The 23,629-nt window shown below is 40.9% G+C and overlaps 1 pseudogene across 1 annotated transcript in view; it reads right to left on the bottom strand.

Annotated features, from left to right (window-relative positions):
* LOC149247575 (rhodanese-like domain-containing protein 4, chloroplastic) overlaps window positions 1-23,349 on the bottom strand; it is a 155,130-nt pseudogene extending 131,781 nt beyond the window's left edge. The window contains exons 1-3 of the transcript XR_016266631.1: window positions 22,315-23,349; window positions 21,527-21,629; window positions 20,812-20,898 (exon numbers count right to left, since the gene is read on the bottom strand). The product of XR_016266631.1 is annotated as a rhodanese-like domain-containing protein 4, chloroplastic (transcript). The remainder of the gene's footprint in view (window positions 1-20,811; window positions 20,899-21,526; window positions 21,630-22,314) is intronic.
* Between the last annotated feature and the right edge of the window lie 280 nt (window positions 23,350-23,629).

The following is a 23,629-nucleotide window of genomic DNA, read 5'->3' as shown; positions in this document are numbered from 1 at the left end:
AAATGCAATGCATCCTACTCTAACATGCATGTTACATTATGCTAATACTAAGTGTAATCATAGAGCCAATGCAACCAATAGATCATCCAGTCAATATAAGAACACGTGCTCCTATGATTACTCATGCAACAAGTGCAAAAGCAGAGATAGGAAGAATCATATGTGGGACTATCAGGGTGGGAGGTGGGAAAATAAGAGACCCAATCATCATAGAAAGGAGTAATGTGTGAAGGGAAGGACACCAACTTGGAGAGTCAGATCCTTTCCTACAAATATAGAATCGTATAACCAGGCTTATGAATTCCCTATCAAAATTCTTCTTATTGATGTCATGCTTTATGGCCATCTTAAGGTCATGATGGGAAGAAGAAGGGGAACAATGACATGGAGAGACACAACAAGCATATTTCTCGGTAGGATGATTGCATGTAAGAGAGGCAATCACTGTGTGCTCATTATGCTAAGGAGAAATGATACATTTAGTGAATTCTTTTTCTTCAAGACCATCCTCAGAAGGGGGAAAAGGTTCATTATTATTAGTGATAGTGTTAGAAGGATTGAGGAAAGGGTCCACATGTGACTCAACTACATCCCCAAGATCGTGAGGAAAGACAAGGGTCCTATTGATATCATCATCATTGGTGTCATAGATAGGGTCCTTGTCAAAACGATGCCCATGGATTTCCCATTTCCCCTCTTCAATATGCAAGAAATCAATGATATCAAGGTCCAAAAGGGTAGCGGGATCATCTTTTCCAAGCTCCTCATGATGTTCAATGAAGGCTTCCTCTTGAATATCTAACGGTTGGCATGCTTGAAAATGTTTAAGAAAGCCATCAAAGAATGCTTCAATAGATGAGATGCTCCTAGGTTTGCAATTATGTAGCCATGAATTATGACCTTGGAGGGATCTCATGAATAGCATTATGAGGACATCCTGGTGAACCACTTCAACCTTTGATGCATGTGCAACAAATCTTGCTACATGATTTATTGCAGAGAGCGGATCACCATCAAACTTAGGCATCCCACGTATGGTATTCCAGGTGACATCAGGGATGGAAGCGATGTCCAAAGCAGGGAATTCATCGAAATAAGACCTCCTATTAGGTTTGCACATATCAATTATGTAGGAGTCGCTAGGGTGAAATTAGAGATCCCTAGAGAGATGTTTGCTTCACCCTATAAGCATTGACATTAAAGTTCAATAAAGCATTAGGGCTTCGTTCTTCCAATGGAGTTGCCACAATGATATATCAATGATGTCATATAGGAACAAGACACGTGTCTCGTGTCCCTAGCAACGGTGCCAAAAATGTTGTTGCACAAACAAGCAAGCCTAGTTTGTAGGCTAAAATTAGAGGGCACAACAACACTTTGGGACTAAGGCCCACTATCACCACAGCCTAAGTCCCCTTCTCTTCTCAGATTTTCACCGACGGGAGGAGTCTCAGTATCCCTCACTCGTGATTGATGAGTCTATAATAGGTTTCAAAGTGAGGCAAGGATGGCTCATTCAATGGAAAGGTTCAATAAATATGCAAGCTTTGGGAGAAGCTAGTAAGACTTTCCAAGAAAAACCCCTTGAAAAAGATCCTACACGAGACCTAGGGTTGAGATATATGACGATATATTGGCACATCCAAGGTCAAGGTAGGAAAAAGAAAAGGCTATGAATGATATACTTCAACAAGTACTAAAGTGCAAGCCTTCAAAGAATCCCCAAGTTGAAGGATTAGCTTCTAGGGTTCCCACTTGGTGTGATAGATAGGGCATCAATTATATTGAAATTCCACTGTCGAAATTCGTTCAAAACTTGAGGACTCCTAGAGGAGACACAAAGGAAGAATCTTGTCTGGACAAAATTCAAAATTTCCTCCTCCCTAAAATTTCACACCAAGCCCTAGATGGCCTCCTTATCCTTAAAGGGATGAATTTTAAGAAGAGAAAAGAAGGAAAATTTATGGATTAAATCCAAGTTTGACCACCAAGGGACTCGACTAGTGCCTAGACCATTGGGAGTATGGAGTCATGGGTGCTTATAGTAGGCTAAATTGACCTTCAAGGAGGCTAAAAGGGGAAGCCCTAACTACCCCTTTCAACAATTACCTTCATTAGCATTAGTTAATGGAGTTTCATGGATAAATTATGACAATTTTCCACTAGGAACATTCATTTCATACCATCAATGAGTAACACATGCAAAACTTCCCAAGATCACAATTTCGCACCATATCAAGTAAATTAGGGCATAAATCTTCACTATGAGAAAGAATTCCATGCATTAGACATTTACATAAATATATTCAACAAGAAAAAGCACTTACTAGACAATATGAAGTATATCCATCCATCAATAATGCATTTAGAAGCTCCAAAAAGATAGCAATATATCCATACATCAAAGTGCATCCCAAAAACATCCAAATCCTCTCCAAAATTGCAGGTCTAAATCCTCTAATGAGGCTAGCAAAAATCCAAAGTGTGATAATCCAAGTGAGAATGACTCACTTATTTATACATGTCATATAAGTTCAAAAACTAAAAGAAAAGCCCCTCCTATGCCTAAAATGCTAAGTAACCCACCCATGGTTACAAGACAACCATGATAGGTCAATAAACAAATTGAATTAGCCTTCATAGGGCCATGCTAAGCTGGCGTGGAGGCCTAGAAGGGCAGCGTTGAGGCCTCATGTGCCCAAAATAAGAGTGAGGACCTCAAAATCAATGGACAAGAAAGGGATGCCATCCAAATGTTGCATAGCATCTCCAAACCCCAAGCTAGGCTTTGTGGGCTCTAAATGCGTCTCTGTGAAAATTTCACTACTGAAATCCTATTGTGTTAATTTTAGGTATGTTCTATGCTTAGAGCAATTTATTTCAATTTTCATAGTTAGCTCAATATCTTTTCCAGATTAGCAATCACATCAGCATAATAGTGAATTGCAGATAGAACATAAACATAAATCGTAGAAGACAAGCCAAGACAAGAGGACACAAGATGTGGCGCTAGCCAAGGACAAATCCCAATGTGGGAAAACCCTTGATCAATTCTTCCTATATCTTCTTCAATAGTTCAACAGAGAGAGAGAGAGAGAGTACATATACAACAGAAGTCAACACTTCGACTTATCTAAATAAGACCATAGATCATCTCTAAGAAGATGATACATAAGGTAGCTGAACTCAGTTGAAGACATGTTGCTTCAACTAATTCTCCAAGGTGACTCCATCACCATGCTGCACCTCACTGTGCTACACCATGCTGCACCCATCATCACTGTGTTGCATCTCATCATGCTTCACTAATCATGACTGTACTCATCACTATATCGCTGCACTATGTTGAACTCTTCATTGCACTATGTTGCACCCAACTGCATGCTGCAATACCTCATCATCCTGCTGCCGCAATACATTCTTGTTGCTGCTATATGTATATCATTACCATGTTGTCCCATCGTAGCACCAATGTCCAACAACACTAATCTACACCATGCTACACTATCACTACTACTGTGTGCACCATCGCTGCTCCTATGTGCACTATGATGCAGTGTACAACATGTACACATTGCTGCTCCCATGGTTGTACCAATGTTGCACCATGTACCATTGTTGTTATGACTGTGTTCTGGTTAGGGCATCACTGTGGCCCATGTCAACCCTAAACATACCCAAACAGTCCCCTAAACAGTTGCGGCTTCCTCCACAAGTATCCTCTGCCTCCACGCTACTGATCTAAGTATTTTACTACCCTCAAACAGTCCTAAGCATGCCCTGATTTGGGGAGTTAAGGCTTGCGGCCTACCCAACCCTTTCTCCACTATTGTTCTGGGCATAGACAACCCTCAATACACTCTACGTTGCCCTCCAAATAGTTCGTAGGGCTTGCGGCCTACCCACAGCAGCCTACATTGCCCTTCACCAAGAGTTTTGCACCCAAGAACACCTCCACACAGGCTGTCTTGTCTCGTCTCTCTAGGGAGCTACCTCGGCCTCCCTTACAGCAAACTCAACCCTCCAAAAGACCCATGAAACAGACCTTTATTACCACGTTGTTCAGTTCTCCTTTGCTGTGGCTAAGACAGAGCTTCCCTTGCCTCCAACGATTTGGATTAGGGTTGTTTTCTTCACAATATGACAGCGTCCTAGACCTAGGTGTGCAGAGTTGCTAGGGCATCATCTAGGACTACGTTTAGACTTCATGCTTAGGCTCCTTTCCTCCTGCATCTAGGGCTTCCTCCTCTTAGACTTCTCTTCCACTAAAACCCAAAACAAATGGAGAGAAATCAAGAGTGAAGTGTGTGTTCAAATGACTATCAAGTCACCTCCTTTTATACTAAAACGTTGAGCATACGTGGGGGTTATTTGGTTGTTGGCCGGCCTTGACGAATTGTCCCATAACACAAATAAATTCATATCTCCATGAATACTTATCGGAATCGGATGATCTTTAGATCAATCCTACACCTCTCGATGAGAGGGATCCAAGAAAAATATTAGCTGCCATAAATAAGATGACCCACATGGAGTTTGGCCCTAGGTGCCAATTTTAACATATTACAACAACTGGAATTATTTCTTCTAATTGTTAATTATTTAACAATTTATTTGCTACGGCATATATCGAATAAGTCACACTGCAACCTTCACAAATAAAGCTACGGAAAATAATAACGCTCGAAACTAAGAAATATTCTAGCACACATAAAAATTGACACAATTATTTTTGGACAAATGTCCCCCGAAAAACCCAACTTGGGAAACTCAGTGCACCAGCTGAGGGTTTTTATTATTATGCGGCGGTGAAATAATTTGAGTACAATCTAGATGTCAAATACTGGCAATCTTGCAGAGAAAATACTAGCAAAAAATTATTGATGGAAATTACCCTCACTCTGAGCAATCTCGGCACTTGATTGCCACTAAAAAGCTAGTCATCCAACAGGGTCTGCGCAAGTGCTGCGTCACACTGGAGCTACCTGTCACACATGTTTCCTTAATCAACTGCCAATCTAGCCATCGTACCTACTACTGACTAGGAAAACGCTTCTCCAGCGCTCTGGAACCCCTTCCTAGCCTCTAGAGCTAAAGACGTCTTCTCCTTAGAAAAATCGAACTCCCTTTGAGGCTTTGTGCTACCTCTATGCAACCTCTTGGAGAAAATCTCAGCCTCTCTACAAAGTACTCACCAGAACTGGAAAACCTTCCTCCGGCTTCACTGTCCCTGCCCCTCTCTATCTTTGCTTCCTTCTTTGGCTCGAACTCTTCCGACAATTGTTGTTGCTCTCTAAAAAATTAAACTCTCCAAGGAAATCGACCTCAAGTATGTGTGTTCTCCATCAACCCATCGACTTCTTATAATCTTTTGTTGGGACACCAAAGGCCAAGATTAAATCTCAATCAATGGATAAGATCATATTGGAGTCGATCCGTGTGGGTTTCTAAATGATTCACACCTTATCTCAATTAATTCTGATTAATTAACCAGATTTCCTAAGTTTAGACTTAGGAAATATTTAAAAAATAGGCTAATAATCTAATTGAGACACTTCTAGGTGGAATTTTCATAAACGATTTCTGGGTTACGGAGAACTCCTGTGTTTTAGCCTCTCCACAACGTTTCGAGACTAGAACACCTCCGATGCTACAAAAACTAATAGTCTCATGGGTCTAAAAGTGGCTCAGGATCAAGTTGATGCTCCATCAATGAGGGCTAGAAAATGATACATGCCCTCCCATGTCTCCCTGGAAGAGACAAAACCTCCTTTGGGCCCTGGATCAACTCCCAAGTGTCGGGTGCAATGTGTGTAGCCAACTGGGCAACGTGGTCCAAGTGCATCATCATCTCTGTATAACTGGGGCACGAGCAAGCAATGTGGTGGTGTTGAAGAAGCCCATGGCTTGGCTATCAATGCTCTGCAAGACTGGTGGCTCATGGATCTCAACGCTCACCCTACAAGTGCCATTATGACTCTCTCGAGGGCTTGGATCCCGTATAGGGAGGCCAAGTCCAAGATGAAGACCCACCTGCAATCCTATATAAGATCCAATGTGTCTCCTCACCTTCTAGTACAATTAATCATTAGTGCAATTGAGTAGATAAGCTCGCTAATCAAGGGTAGAAGTGGACACTTCATAGTGGCATGCCCTTCCAAGTGGGATTTAAACATGTATAGGTGTTACCTTGCTCGACGAGAAAGGTTAGTGAAGGACCCTATTAGGTGGTTTCAACCTCTACAGGAGAGACAGGTCCATGGTACATCCATTAAATGGCAGGTGTCATGTGAATAATGACGAAACAGAGTGGGGGCAAGAGGGAAGGCTCCAAGCCACATGCCAAGGTACAAGGGCAGCGATGATCTGAATTGGATCATTATATTTTTTTTCATCCATCTCGATGCATTCAGAGGGGAAAAACTGGAGGAATTAGCTCACAGGACCATTTTTACCAGCGGGACCCAGTTTTGAAAAACGGGGTATGAAACCTTTCAGGAGATTTTTGAGGCATCAAATGACATTTTTTGGGGGTAAAATTGTCGCGTTAGTGTGACACATTTTCATGCTATTCTACACACAAATCTTTCCAACAACGCAAGAAACACGTCAATCGAAGTCAATATGCAAAATTTATGCTACTCAGAAGTTGACCTTTTTGTTGTCACACCTATAATTTAAGAGCATGTCACGTCAGCCCCCATTATTCATGGAAAAGGGGCTAGCCCTGTGTTTGTGATATAAAATACTCTAGAAGAGTCTATTTTGGAACTCTAGTTAAGAGTTGATCTATTCAAACTTGACCACTAGTAGGCTATCGGGTTGTGTTATAACCGAGCCACTTGGAGGACGAGGCATTCCATTCTTTCGAGATCATTTTGTTCCATAGTTGAGCAAAGATAGCCAAGAGAGATAGAAGGTAGAGCACACATAGAGGATCTGTGGACTGTAGCAGCCCACGAGCCACAGGCATTACTTCTTTGTACCTGCAACGTGATTTTCTAGACAAAGAAAGAGAGTGAAGCAACCTCACCTTCCGACTGGGTTTTCTCCCGAAAGGGTTTCCTAAAGCATATTTTGTGTCTTGTGTGTGTGTGTGAGACCTTATTTTCTCGTTCTCTACTTTTCTGCATAGTTTCCATTAGCATGCATGCACTAATTACAGTAAAATCTAGAAATTAAATAAAACTATAATAGTGTAGAATTTTGGATTTTTAATATAATATTGTCAAATCTATTGTGACGAATTGTCCAGTGGAATATCCACGACGGTTTACGGATCAAGCTATGATGAAGGAAGCCTACACATTGGGCATATGAATGAAGGAGGTAGAAATCGTGGCACATGAGTTACCCCGACCTTTGTTTTTCCACCCTTCTTCATATGCCTTTTTCCTTTTATTGATTTTTCTTGCTTTTACTACTTGGGGCTCAAGGGGATGAGAACATGATGTGTAAGATGTAGCAGTGAATAACCCCTTAAGGTGGGGCAGTTCATCGCCCACCAGGGGTTGGGACAATCAACCTTAATGATGCAGGGGGCACTCACATGGGCCCTAGGAACCAGGGTGATGGCCATAATGATAGAGGGTAGAGCTCATGTTTTACTTTTTCCCACGTGCTAAATTATTTTCTCCCGGCCATATTTTGCATTTTGTGGTACATTTCCTGTTGTATGTGGCCATATTATGCTTTTATCTTTCTTTTTAGTTGCATCAACCTCTGGGGCATCATTTTAGGCCCGACCCAAGGTGTGGGCAAGGGGAAGGGGAGGCTAACACCTTATGGACCCAACGAACAAACATGGACCCAGATGGGAAAATGTGAAAAAGGGCTTGTAATGAGTGGAGCGAAGTGAAATATGTGGTGTCGGGAGGCAGGACCATTGCAACCAAAATTAGGGTTTCCCACGTAGTGCCCTTCCTAAAAAGTTAATAGCTCATAAAGGAGATCCCACAGGACTAGGATCCAAGATTAACCCCCAAGATGACGTAAGGGAACAAGAGTACAAGTCAAGGCCCATTCTTTCTGCCGAATCCCCCCACTAATCCATGCCCAAATGTGCCCAAGAAAGCAAGCATAAACACCCAATTGCATAATGAAAAGTCATACCTTTGGGGATGGAAGGCCCACCTTCAAACATATGATCATGACAAACGAGCAAGGGCACATAATGACTAGCTTAGGCGGTGGAGAATAGTAGCACAATGAGCTATCAGGTGGTTGCAAGGGGTTGTTGGTTGTAGGCTGAAGAGAAATCTAGGAGAGAATTTCTCCTATAGGGGTCACCCACTGGTGGTGGGTAACAGTGCTTAACCATAAACAAATTATGCACTACGAAACTTATAATGTTAGTTTTTGTAGCATCGAATGTGTCCTAGCCTTGAAATTTTGTGGAGAGGCTAGAATACATGAGATCTCCAAAACCCAAAAATCGTTTCTAGAAATTCCACCTAGCAGTGACTTAATTAGATTATTAACCAGTTTTTAAATATTTCCTAAGGCTAAACTTAGGGAATATGGTTAATTAATCAGTATTAATTAAGTCAAGGCGAGAATCATCTAAAAACTCACATAGATCGATCCAGAGATGATCCTAGCCATCGATTATATTTTAATCTTGGCCATTGGTGCTCCAACAGAGGATTATAAGAGGAGTTCGATGTGGTGATTAAGGAGACACTTGTGAGGTTCGATTTCTTGCAGATTGATTTTGAGAGTAGCAGCGGTCAGTTTTCGAAGAGAGAGTCAGAGATCGAAGCAGTGAGAGGGGCAGAGACAATGAAGTCGAAGGAAGATTTCCAGATCCGGTGAGTGCATTTGTAGAGAGGCAGAAGAGCCACAATGAGACTAACATAGGGTAGCGTAGTAGCCTCTAGAGGGAATTTCAATTCTGCTGGGGAATGTCGAGTTTTAGTGCCAAAGGCTGGACAGAGGTTCTGAGGGCCAGTAGAAACATTTTCCCAGACAGCAGCAGACTAGACGGGTTGAGGAGAGGTTGATTCAGACTAAGCGCAGAAGGGACTGCGCTAGGGTGATGCAGAGCCAGCGCAGAGGCAATTTGGATGACTCACTTAGAGCTGCAGTCAAAGCCCGGATTTGCCTGTGGGGTGAGGAAAATTCCTCACTAGATTTTTGCTAGTATTTTCTCTGCAAGATTGCCAATATTCAGCATCCAGATTGTACTCATATTATTTCACTGCTGCTTAATAATAAAACCCTCAGCTACTGCACCGGTTTTCCCAAGTTGGGTTTTTTCGAGGACCCTTTGTCCAAAAATAATTGTGTTATTTTTATGTGTGTGTGTACTAGCATTTCTTCTAGCGTTTATTTTTCCGCAGTTCTATTTGTGTATATTACAGTGTGATTTATTCAGTATTTGCCATAGCAAATAACAAATAAATTGTTAAATAAAACTAACAATTAGGAGAATAATTTCCAGTTGTTGCAATAGGATTCCGGATTTTGGAATTTTCACATGGTATCAGAGCACAATTGATCAACCGGAGAGCTCAAAGGCGAAGAGAGAAGGAATTTCGCTGTTCATTGTGGGCACAAGCTGAAATTCCCAAGGGCAGTGCAGTCATTCTACCAGAAGGCCGAGTTACTTATGGAGGTTCGATTTTTCTGAGTGGGGCAGAAAAAATCGATCTTTCCAGATCGAGTGATTACAGACGCAGAGGGAGCAGCTCAGATTTTTTCGTTGAGCATAACTCTAGCTCGACGCAGAAGTTTTGCAGCAGTTCGCTAGAGCAATGCCAGCGTCGAGTGGAAGGAAGAAGAGCACACACAGAGGGAAAATTTACCTCAGGGAACTTCTAGTCTCAAGAAGTTCGATTTTTCCTTGCAAATCATCAGTCATTGTGGGTAGGACTTCTCACTCCAAAAGGCACTGCGAATAGCAGAGCAGCAGTTGAGCAGAAGGTAAGAGGATGTTTTCGACAGTTCATTGAGATGGCCACTATTGGGCTTCATGATCAGGACAAGTTGGATGGAGCTTCCAACTACGTCATCTAGAAGGCAAGGATGTCCTTCCTTCTAAATGAATATGGCCTGAAAGCCTATATTGATGCAGTGGCAGCAGTTCCCCAGGATTCAGAGCAGCAAAAAAGGTACAAGAAGGAGATGACACGGGCGAAACGGCTGATTGTATATGGAGTCCGGGATCATGTTGTTTCACATATAGCTAGCAAAGACACTACCAAGCAGATGTGGGATGCTTTAGCCCATTGTATCAGGTAACTTCCGAGCAGTGGAAGATGTAACTAGAGGAGAAGTTGAGACTCATTCGTATGCAAAAAGGGGAAGGCATAGACCCCTTCCTCACCAAGATTCAGGAGGTCCGGGACCAGGTGTCAGTTGTTGGGGCAGCGCCTCAACCCACAGAGCTTGTGAGATTGGCACTCAACAATGTCTCCGAGGATTGGCAAGTTTTTGTCCAAAGCATCTTGGGCAGAGACAAGCTACCAGATTGGGACATGATGTGGGCTGACTTGCAGCAGGAGGAATTAAGGTAAGAGCTCCATCAGTGGCAAGAGCAGTAGACAGAAGCAGGTGAAGGAGGAGGAGAATGTGGCCCTCGCATCTAAGGGTCCCAGTCAGGGACAAGGGGAGCAGAGGAAGAAGAAGAAGGACCTGTCAAAGGTCAAGTGCTTTAGGTGTGGTGAGCTCAGTCACTACAGTACCCAGTGTCCTCTAAGGAAGAAGGACAAGGAGGAGAAGCAGGACCAGCAGGCAGCTTCGACAAAGACTGATAGGCTGTCCTCTAGGTTGGAGGAAGACTTCGCCATGTTTGCGGATATACCTCCAAGAGTGAGGTGGGGTGACTTAGTGTTGTAGCCCTAGAGTGCTACAGATGGGCAGGATCCTTGAGAAGTCCACCTCATGGATCAATGCCTTGCTATGGGGGGCCACAGTATTCAATAGCAGGATGGATCAGTGACAGTTGATACAGTCAGATACCTGAGTGACAGTTGCAGAGACTAGTAGCAATCAATTTTGGGGAGTGCAGTGCAAATTTGGCAACAGTGCAGTTGGCACAGTGCAAAGTCAGCAGCAACGTAGATTCTTCAATGACAGTGCAGATACTAGCAGCATTCAAAAATTCAGGTGACAAATGCATTATACTGATCATAGTTGATTCAATATTTTGGATGCTTTTCAGTTGTAGATGTTGCAGTTGTAGATGTTGCAGTTGCAGCAGCAACAGATGAGAGGGAGTTGCAGTGCAGACGCAGTGTTGGCAATAGTTCAACAGGGTCAACAACAGCATAGATGCAACATTTATCAGAGTTGCGCAGTGGTTGGTGGGCAGTTTTCCCAAACATCAGCAGCGTGACATGAGATGATGCAAAAACAGGGGGTGCGGTAGCACTATAACGCGTTCCTCGCTAAGAGGGAGTGTTACTTTTAAGTTTTTATAGCATCGGATGTGTTCTAGCCTTGAAATTTTGTGGAGATGATAGAATTCATGAGATCTCCAAAACCCATATATCGTTTCTAGAAATTATGCCTAGAAATGAATTAATTAGATTATTAACCAGTTTTTGAATACTTCCTAAGTCTAAACTTAGGGAATATGGTTAATTAATCAGTATTAATTAATTCAAGGCGAGAATCATCTAAAAACTCACATGGATCGATCCAGAGATGATCCCAGCCATTGATTGTGTTTTAATCTTGGTCGTTCGTGCTCCAACAGAGGATTATAAGAGAAGATCGATGTGGTGATGGAGGAGACACTTGTAAGGTTCAATTTCTTGGCAAATCGATTTCCAGAGTAGCAGTAGTCAGTGGCCGGAGAGAGAGTCAAAGATCAAAGCAGTGAGAGAGGGGCAGAGACAGTGAAGCCGGAGGAAGATTTCCAGATCTGGTGAGTGCATTTGCAGAAAGGCAGAAGAACCACAATGAGGCTGACACAGGGCAGCACAGTAGCCTCTAAAGGCAATTTCGATTCTTCTAGGGAAAGTTGAATTTAAATGCTAGAGGTTGGACAGAGGTTCCAGGGGCCACGAGAAACATTTTCCAAACATCAGCAGACTAGACGGCTTGAGGAGAGGCTGATTCAGACTAAGCGCAGAAGGGACTGTGCTAGGGTGACGCAGAGCCCGCGTAGAGCCAGTTTGGACGGCTCACTTGGAGTTGCAATCAGAGCTCGAATTTCATTCCTCACTAGATTTTTGCTAGTATTTTCTCTGCAGAATTACCAGTATTCGACATCCAGATTGTACTCAGATTATTTCGCTATTGCTTAATAATAAAACCCTCAGCTGCTCCACCAGTTTTCCCAAGTTGGGTTTTACCGGGGATTTTTTGTCCAAAAATAATTGTGTTATTTTTATGTGTGTGTGTGTGATAGCATTTCTTCTAACGTTTATTCTTCCACGGTTTTATTTGTGTAGATTGCAGTGTGATTTATTCAGTGTTTGTCGTAACAAACAACAAATAAATTGTTAAATAAAATTAACAATTAGGATAATAATTTCCAGTTGCTGCAATAGGATTCCAGTTTTTGGAATTTTCACATATAAAACCAGCAATTAGATCATGCATAATAAACGTATTACACACAAGTTCTACCCAATCAACAGTTCGTCATTAAATTATTCTTAGAACCTACTCGAGCATCCTTACTGGGATAATTGCCCTCGAGGAAATTACATATACAACAATGACCCTAGACCTGATCCAGTGGATCAAACACTAGATTCGTCCTCAATCTAGTTGATATAGATCTCCTTTGCAACTTTGTGCTCTTTCCTCAGACACAGTACAATTGAGTATCTCACTCACAGCAAACCTACAATATTACTCATGCAGATCTCTTGCTTGAGAGAATCTCTCTCTGTCAATGTCTCATGCTCTTACACATCTTTGTGCCCTGCTCAACTCTCTCAGCCCTACTCAGCCCTGCTCAGCTCTCTCAGCCCTACTCAACCCTGCTTGGCCCGTCCAGCCCTGCTTGGCCCTTCCAGCCCTACTCAACCCTCTCAACCTTGTTAGGCCCTCTCGACCCCGCTCAGCACTCTCGGCTCTACTTTGCCCTCTCAGCCTTGCTTGACATTCTTGGCTCTCTTGCCAAGTCGCAAGAATAAATCACTCATGTAATGACCCATCCTGAATTTCGGATAGAATAAGAGTATTAGCATACGTACGAGGCATGCATATGATAGCTACATATGCATGCATTGCACTAGTATACTTACTAATTGATTATGAATGATGTCTAAATAAAGGATAAACAAATTAATTATTTAAAGAAAAATATACTAGATTGAATACCTAAACCATTAAGAAGGTAGATCTTGTCCTAGACATGACACTCTAAAAAAATAGTAAATATCTCTTTATTATTTTAGTTATTAAATAGTATTAATACTTATCATTTTGATGCTAAATTATTCTTATTAATAACCATGTCATTAATGTACATAAATTATTGTTTGAAATAATCATATAATTAAACAAAAGCTTATTTAAAAGATATTTTAATTTAATTAAAATTAATTAATTAATTCATCCATATGTTAAAATAAAGCAATAATAAGGAAAGATCCAGAATGTATGAGGATGGCAGCAGAAGGAAGCATGAGTCAGTGGAAGGGAGGAGGAGGCCGACAGCAAGGTGGTTGGAAGGCGATGGATTTAAACATATAAGGAACGAAGGAGGGCGGAAGAAAGACACACCATTTTTGTTTCAAACCGTGGGAAGTTCGTTTTGAGTTGGAGAGAGACAGAGGAGGAAGTTCTAACAGAATCATAGACATTGAGCTTGATTGTTCTTGGGGTTTTGGGTACGGGGCCAGAAGACCTGTCTTCTGGATCCGAGGACCGTATAGGTAGACCCCAGATAGGTTGGGAGGAAAATGGCAGTTTGGTAATTGCAGCAGCGGGAACAACACTCAAAAACATCTTCAACTGATTTCAACTGATTTCCAGCGGGAGCAGGAGTCACGGCAGAGCAGACAAGTTGGTACTCAATAGAAGAATAATGGATAAATTTTGTATTAAAATTTCATATTTGTGAATAGAAATATTGTTAAACTCTGTTAAATTTCGAATTTAAGGCTTCACAGTTTTTCTGAACATGAATTTGTTGGACCATGTTAAATTCTGAATTTATAGCCTTACAACTAACCCTTGTACTTAATACTTTCCAAAGGGTGCAATACCATGGGCTATCAAAATACCATGGGCCATTAGAATACTATGGGTCTATACTATGGGTTATCAAAATACGATGGGTCTATAAGTGCAAAGCCTCGATGCTACCCAAAACATCAACAATCCCTCTCAACAAAACATCAACACTCCCTCTCAATGAGGGATGTATTCTCACAACACCACCTAGAAGTGGCTTTGCCTTAGAACCTAGAACACATTTCCATCCTTGATCTGCTACCGTAGTTGTTTCATACGACACAAAAACAATTCTCGACATATGACAAGGACCCTTCTTCGAAGACACCTTGCTCGTAGAAGCCTCCCACTCCCGAGCATCGTGCATGGCCATCTTATACCATGATTTACTAAACTTGAAGGTTATCTTCCTCTAAGTTGTTGACTACCTCTGAGCCTATTGAATTCCTCTAAAGACTAGCTCCCTCCTGATCCTGCTCACTCTCTCTGACTCTAGATCACAAGGCTTCTTGGCCCTCACTGTCTCTGCTTGAACTTCACTCCAAGTTTCTCACTTAGATCTCCAATGGCTATCTTAGCTCTCTAACATCTTGATCCTGCCTTCTCGATCCTTCTTCTATCACAAGAACGAATTTGGCCCTTACTGGCCCCTCCAAGCTCAAATCTCTTCACAAGACCTTACACTTAGATCACCATGAATCTCTCATTCTCTTGTGTTGATCTCGTGTCAAGATCCTAGCACATATGATAAATGAATCTCTCATCCATTTCTCTCTGTCTATGCACCAGGATGCAACTATCCACAACTCCTCGTATGAATGATCTGCTCCATGTCTCACTAGGCCTGCTAATCCTGGCCTTCATGGCCCATACAAGCAGTCTACCATACTTAGCCAACTCTCTTGGCATGGGTCTTCAAAACACTGCTGCTACCTGCGAAAGTTCCTACAACTCCCTCTCAGAGTTTTCATCTAGGAAAATCTCACATCCAACTACCTTTCTCAAAAACCATGCTTTGATACCACGTTATATTTTGTGCACTAGACTCAGTGCACACACACACACCAAATCTGGTAACAGTCTCAAATTAACTTTAACCCAACTAATTAACAGAAACACACTGATGTGCCTAACCAGAAAAAAATTATGCATAGTGAAACTTAGAAAACCAATAATTGGATCATGCACAATAAACATATTACACACAAGTTCTGCCCAATCAACAGTTCTTCAATGAATTCTTCTCAGAACCTACTCAGGCTCCCTTATTGGGATAAAGGCCCTCAAGGAAATTACATATACAACAATTACCCTGAATCTGATACAGCGGATCAAGCCCTAGCTTTGTCCTCGATTTGGCTAATCTGGATCCCCTTTGTAGCTTCGTGCTCTTTTCTAAAACGGGCACAACTGAGTATCTCACTCATAGCAAACCTACAATATTATTCATGCAGATATCTTGCTTACTTGAGAGAATCTCTCTCTCAATGTCTTGTGCTCCTACAAGTCTCTATTCCCTGATCGACCCTCCCGTCCCTACTCGACCCTCTTAGCCCTTTTGGCCCTCTCGGCCCTACATAGCACTCTTGTGTTGATTTGGGGTAGCATCGAACGTGCTCTATGCCTCAAAATTTACAAAAAGGCTTAGACACATGCATTCTCCAATACCCACAAATCGTTTTGGGAAATTCCACCCGGAAACAATTTTATTAAAATAATTAATTATTTTTAATGAGACCCTAAGTCTAAACTTAGGAAATTAAAATAATTAATGGGTATTAATCTAAACTGTGGATGGAACTTCTGGAAGAAGGAAAAGATCAAGTCAAATGATCCTAACCATTGATTAGAATCTAATCTGGGTCGTTGATTGATCAACTAGAGGATTATAAGAGGAGACTTGATGGGCACTTGGAGAACACACCAGAGGCAGATACTCAATTACCCGAGTAAGATCAATTTTCTCAGTAATCGAAGTTTGGCAAGAGAAAATCGAATCAGAGGGAGAGTTGCAAGTGAGAAAGAGAGAGAGGGCACCATCATATTCAGAGAGTGCAAGGCAGCAAGACGCAGAGAAGGAAGCGTGACGCAGAGCTTGCATGGGCAGCTTGACGCTAAGCCTAGGAGAGTAGTTTGATGTAGAGAGGATCAGAAGGATTCCGGGGAAGACGAAGTGCTTCACCTAGGGTAGAACTTGGTCAAAAAGTGTCTGAAAAATTTCTCATTCCTATTTTGTTGGTTGTAATTTGTACAAGAGAATTTGCTGAAGAATAATAAAACCCTCATCTGCTGCACCGGTTTTCCCACATTGGGTTTTCCAAGGACAATTGTCCAAAAATAATTGTGTTATTGTGGTTGTATTTGTGCTAGTATATTTCCTTCCATTTACTTTCTGCAATGCTTTAATTGTGAAGGTTGTAGTAGAATATATTTCGACATTTGTTGTAAGAATACTGTGGATAACTTATTTCTGAGGTAATAAGTAGAAGAAATAATATTAAACACTACAGTAAGATTTCTATTTAGAAATTTTCACATCTTGGCCCTCTCGGCTCTCTTGCCAAGCCATAAGAATGAATCACTCACCCTTGTACTTATACTTTTCCAAAGGGTGCAATACCATGGGTTATCAGAATACCATGGGTCATCAGAATACCATGGGTCTATGGGTGCAAAGCCCCATCACTTATCCCACTTTCCTCACACATGAAAATACTCTTGATGCTACCCAAAACATCAACAAAGCGTCCCATGAATAAACATGAAAATATGTGCCTAAAGACATTAAATGATGAATCAACCCAATAGGAGGTGAAGTGAAGTCTCATAAATAGTGATCACAAGTCAAAGTAGTCCTCAAAGCTAGGACGTCACCTCGAAACAACTCAATAGGTCAACGTCCAAAGTGTAACGACCTTCCAATCAAGTACAAATGGCTAGATCCATAATGTATGTGGTCAAAAAACTATGTGCTAGCATCAATCTATGTGCAATATCATCAATTCAAACCACAATTTTAATAAAGGAAGGGGACGGCCCCATCAAAGTATACCATGATATGTGAAATGCGTCAGCCTATGTGCCAATGCAGGGAGCACTCCACTAAAAGAAATAGTAAACCCCATCACAACTCCATCCAAGTGCCATAAATCACCTACCAAGCAAGTTCACTCAAGTAGTAAGCCTCTATCAAGATGAACCATGCAAAATATAGTCATTGAGAGGGCTAGAATCACTTAGAAATGTGTGTAGAGGAGGAGCGCTCAACTAAAATTATAAGCAAATGATACCAAAATGATAATCCAATGTCTAATAAGTCCAAATGTGCTAGGGGTCAGGGCACTCATTTAGTTAGGCCAAAAGCCATGATACATCATCTGCATCCAACCCCTAATAAGGAAAGATCACATGGAAACCTATGCCAAAGTATATTGCTCTCTTCAAAAGGGGTGTAAACATGCTTAACATATCATCACCATGCCAAAAATCACCAAACAAGTAAGGGCGCTAAAGCAAGCCTCCATCAAGATGAACCATGCAAAATATAGTCATTGAGAGGGCTACAATCACCTAGACATGTGTGTGCACATGAGGAGCACTCAAATAGATTATGAGAAAATGATACCAAGATGCTAATCCAATGTCAAATGAGCCCAAAATTTCTAGGGCACTCATTTAGTGAAGCCAAAAGCCATGAAACATCATCAACATCCAACCCCTCATAGGGCAAGATCACATGGAAAACTATACCAAAGTATAGCACTCTCTTCAAAAGGGGTGTAAACATACTCAATATATCATCACAATGCCAAAACACCCATATGACATAGGGCACTCAACCACAAGAGCTAGCTCTCACCATACATCATCATCATCCAACCAATATGAAGAACTCAAAACAGAATTTGGACCCTTCATCCCCCTATTTTATCCACTAAAGACAAGAGCAAACTCAAGCACCCCTAGAAATGTAATCCTCAACTCAAACATAGCCATCTCTAGCCTAGTAGCCTCCTCTTGAAGAGAAACATTATATGAAGATCCTTGTCCAAAAAGATGTAAAATTCCTCAAGCTGAAGATGAGTCGCCCGCGAATCTTTTCTCAGCTTCCAGGCCATCATTTGCCCCCAACCAAGCCTAAATTTAAGAATACAAAAACAACATCATCCCACCAAAGAATCCGCCATTGATCACCCACTAGACTAGGGGAGAGAGTTCAAACTCTCTACACTAATGAGAAACATTGAACTAGAACAACGGAGAAGGAGGCAAGTCTGCAGGACCCAAAGAGATCACCATCTCAATCAGTGTATGATCCAAACCAATCACATCCATGAACACAACCACGGGACAAAGTTTGCCTAAGAATGACATATTCTCCTAAGGTCCATAGAAGCAGTCCAATCTAGCCTAAACCCAATCTATTCTAAAAGTTACAATCATTTACCAGTATATATTATTTCCACATCAATTCCTTGAAGAATTGATCCTTTAGAGGTTCTTTGACTTTGAAATTGGAATGTAGTAGTATTCAAATTTCAGACTACTTTAGAATGAGTGGATCCCATGTTACTGAACCAATAAGGGCTGTAGGTTGAATGAGAGTATCAAAAGGGCAATACTCGATGAGCACATACTGAAAAAGGAGAAAATAAAGGGCTATAACCCTGTGAACTCCAAGATCTTTTGTTGAACATCAATTGCATCTTTACTACATGAATCGTATAGGATATAATTAATAGTCTCCACTAACTCAACTTTGAAGGTGAAAATATGATGTCTCCTTATTAGTGTTTTATGAGTGGTATTGAAGACTATGACCTTGAGGCTTGGATTTCGCAAGGTTAACTCCCAACTATATAGACTCACAAAAACTCACAAGAGATTTTACTTTTAGTTATAGTTACAGACCACTTATATGACAATCCTTTGCCTCATCAATTATACTCCTAGGTGTAGGAACGCAATCAAGGTTTGAACTTTGATAGTCTCAGTGAAAACTAACCTGACCCTAGCATGGAAGCCATCTCTGTTTGAACTTTGCACAAGCTGATATAGGAGAACCCAAGATACTAAAGCTTGAGCAAGCTACGTCCTATCATAATGGTTCTGTAGTTGTTTGAGTGCAACATGTCACTCGACTTTTGGATAGAATGGATCATGAGTGGCTTGACCTGGTAAGCTAGAGCAAACAACTTTATTGAACATGAGGTATCAGGCCATGAAGCTGAAAACTAAGATTGAAACCCTTCAATATCTCTTTCTTTATTCATTTGTTGTTTGCAGGGTGCATCCATGACTTCTGTGTGGGTGAAAAGATTAAATAACAAGGGTTGAGCTGAGTGTAAGTTGGATGGCTGGAAGGGCACAATGCAGAGTTTGGAGATATGGGAAAACCGAGTGGTAGGGGCTCAAAGATGATGATAATGTATTTCTTTGGTAGCAAGGTTTAACATAAAATTTTGTTTGAATGAGGCATGTATTAGTTCAGTCCTTTGTTGGGGTATAAAGAATTGCATTTTGTTTTCTTGAGGACACATTGGCATTTGCATTGAGTGACCTGCATTAGCTCAGAGTAACGGTCCATGTATGTTTGGGTTGTTTATAGGTTATTTCTACTCTTCATGCAACTAGTTGTTCAATGGGCTAACTCCATGTGGTTGATGCATGAAAGGCTGCCAGATGGATAATGGTATGAATGGTCTTACTCTGTACCCTTAACGACATTTTGCAAGAAGTTCAGCTCCATGTGCCAAGTGCATTGAAGATGGATTGCAGGAATTAGTTTGGTCAAAGGTTGGCAATAATCATCATAGGAAAAGAGGTCGAAACCAATAATGGCATGAATAGAGACATGGACCTTTCAGCATAAATCAATTTTCGGGTCACAATAAATATAAGTCATAAAATGAAAATTACAAAATAAATAACAATGTTATTAAGATATATAGCTTGTGAAGATTTATGCAAAAGAAGTAAGAATGTAGCAAATTCTTGAGAATCTCAAAGTTTGTTTTTAGTTAAGCTGACACGAGTAAACAAAATATACTCACAGTAAAATAAACCCTCAATAATCCGCGTCCTCTCTCAATTAATATGTATCCTCTGTTGTTCAGACTTCTAGTTCAGTAATCTTACAATTACAAGCATCCGTACACATATACAAGGAAATGAGGATTGCTACTAGAAGTTACGTTACTATTGGGTTGCATGTTTAACATTAACTGCAGAGATATGCATCACTTAAACATGTATTCTGTTGATTTATAAGTGCACTCATTAGCTATAGAAAATGAATAGTTTTCTATTTCAGACATTTAACTCATCATAAAACACCGCAACAAAATTTGTAAAATTCAAAATAAGGATGATTTAAGATTTATAGACTTATAACTTGTGATGGAAAGCATTTCAAATAGCCTTTGCCTGATAATCCAATGGTTTGTAGCTCCCCGCTGATAAATAAAAAACGAAAATTCTAATTAAATTCTAATTGCATTCACGAGGGTTAACACTAAAGGTAACTACTCTCTTTCAGGATGTACCTACACAAAGTGATATTTATGATCAACAATCCAAGCACACAATCACTTGAAAGCTCCTCCATCAACAATTCAAACATCATAAGCAGGGTAAGGAATAAGTGAATAGGGAATAAGAGATGCTACACACTTCCAATGCGCTGTCCAATGCTTCTTTTAGATTTCCAAAATCGACTGTAAACACATTCTTTGGAATTAACCAGGGCAGTCCAGTATTCTGCACAGGTTAATCAACAGAAGCTACATTAGATTTCCCAGAAGATATTAAATACATATTTAGGTGCAAATTTCACGTCATTGCTGAGGTTGAATGGACTAAATCTTTACAGATAAACCGTGGTAAGCAAGATTTACTAAGATATTGAAAATGCAGATCCCCATATCAGATATGAAACATTCTATTTACTATAGGTTGCTTCAATAGCCAATCTTATCTGGTTTCATCTAGATTTATCAGTAATATTTAGTTAAGTAATTAGAGCTAAATTTATAATTTCATACAAACAGTGGCACTAATGGAAGTAGAAAATTATAATGCTACAACTGCACAATGTTGTCCATGCTTCAGCTAAGATACAAGTCAACAGAATCAACTAAAAGGGAAAACTTTGCACCTAACACAAAAAGCAGTGGCAGATGCAAGGAATGCAAAGAAGACAGTAAGCAAACATCAAAGAAGCATTGGAGCAACTTCTAGAAACATCCATTTTATTTACAAACAACAAAAATACTAAATTTCTTTGTTAGAAGTTCAAATCTAAACTCGATTTGGCCGCCTCTAGGAAGTGGCCTTAAGTCAATTTGAATTCAAAATGCAAGGCAGATTCACCAGAAGCACAACTGACCTGCCAGCCTTCGGTGCCCTCAGCTCCATCTTTGATTGCAAACGCTGACTGGAAACCATTCTCAGCAACCAATTTGGCTACTCTTGCAGAATTTCCATCAAACCTATCTTTCACAACAATTTTCAAGTGGCATCAGAATAAACAAAAGGCCACTTTGAACACTAGGAACGGAACAAAATGTGAAAACAAATAGATTGTTTTCACAACTAATAACTTGGAAAAATAATAAGCAATATTAAGAATAAAATGTGTTCATATAACTAGGCTTAATAATATTTCCCTGGACGGGACATTATAACGGAGTAAATCGGGAGGGTTTAAAACATGGAATTATAATGGAAGCTGGCCTGGTTTTGACTGCCACCCATGGGGAACCTGTATGGATTGGTGGGGCATGTCCTCTGTCACAATGGAGGCAGAGTTATGTTACTGTTCACCCCTCCCTTTGAGCGATTGTGTTGGATCTTTTAAGAGTGTCACAAGCCTTAGGATCATTGTGACCAAAATCATAAGACAAACCATATGTTCGAAAATTAGGGTGGACCTCCCAGCCATGGTCAGAATGTGAGTGCCAAATAAGTATGGAGTTATATTTTAGCTCAGCAGTTTGCCAGAACAAAATCAAAATCAATGGAGGATACAAACAACTTGGTATTTGATAACGAGGATGTTTTAGGAGAAGATGAAACTTCTATAATGTGTTTGGTTTTCAGGGGTTGAAAAAATGAAAGGCCAGAGATGACAAGTCGTTGACCAATTTTAATTAATTTCAAAAGAAGATTGCTTACTTGTCTAATATGTACAAGGTTGTGTTATCAGGATCCTTGAATTTGGCTGAGACCCTCTGCAAAAATGATTCATCGTCTTCATAGACAATTTGAGTCACCCTTTTCTTCAAGCTCCTAATGTCCGGAGAGCCAACTCCCCTAATGTCCTGCAACATCCTGATATCTACCAATTGGGCTTCTGGGTCATCTCCCAACTTAGAGTAAGCATCCTCTGCAGACATTATACCCCATGTTTTAGGATTGGACAAAATTCTTGTCAGAACCAGAGGGAGCCCAACAAGCACAACCCCTGCAATTATAGCCACGGAGTTCTCAGTGGCGAAGCTCAACACTGCATCTGTGATGCCATTCAGGCCAAGATTGCAGGTGCCTCGGTGGGGCTAGAACTGACACCCTGCTGGAGGGCTTCTTCATATGTAAGAGCACTTGCTGTTCGTGCTGGATTATAAAGAGCGGACAATATTATGGTGGGGTATGCATTGATGGGTGAGTTTTTCAGCTGTGACCCAATTCTTCTGAGTGCATTCTCTGTATGGTTTGACGCAGATGGTGAACTGGGTGATGTTCTCTTGGTCGAAGCTTTGATTTTGTGTGCATTTTTTGTCTCTGTTGTGGTTGCAGCCTGGAGTATAGCAGACAGTGGTGCAGCAGCAGCTGAAATATTCAGCACCTCCATAGTAGCACAAACCCAATACTCAAATGTAATCCTCACAAGCAATCCAAATCTGTATAAAATCTTGTCCACAGAATATAAGAATCCTAATGGTTCGTGGTCAAATTATTCTAATCCTCGTGTTGCCCAGTGCAGATTTACTCGTATGGAGGCCAACACACTTCTTTCCACGATCACTGCTCTTGCTGATGGTGGTGATGTTGTATTTGGCTCCACAGTTCGTCCTTCATTTGCCAATGGTTGTCTGCCATCTCAGCAGATGAAGATGAGGATCTTCGCAACATGGGTGTGAGTAAACTTGATTGGGATGTCGAATTTAATCCAATTCAGCTTAAGGGATTGTCAGGAAGATGAAAGAAGATAAGAGGAGGAGAATGATTGAGCTTGTGCGTGGTGAATTTTGTACGGCTAGCATTATCCAGCAAACTCGTTAATGTTGTGCACGCCATCCGATATGTGTGTCTTAAGAGAGATAACTCCGGCCCGTTAGAGACGTGCCTTCAAAAAGTTATTGTGCTTTTGTTCTTTCTAGGACATTTTCAAAGACTTTCAACTCCAAAACCCGTGAGATTGATGTCATGGAAAACCTCCCAACTCAATGGTGATCAGTAATCACCACCTTGTTATGCAGTAGTAAGAGCG

Source organism: Pinus tabuliformis, chromosome 7 (assembly GCF_031772625.1).
Source record: "Pinus tabuliformis cultivar Carrire ecotype Pingquan chromosome 7, CPIR1, whole genome shotgun sequence".
NCBI lineage: Eukaryota > Viridiplantae > Streptophyta > Pinopsida > Pinales > Pinaceae > Pinus > Pinus tabuliformis.
The sequence above is the reverse complement of the archived record's forward strand: the minus strand, read 5'-3'. Positions and strand labels throughout refer to the sequence as shown.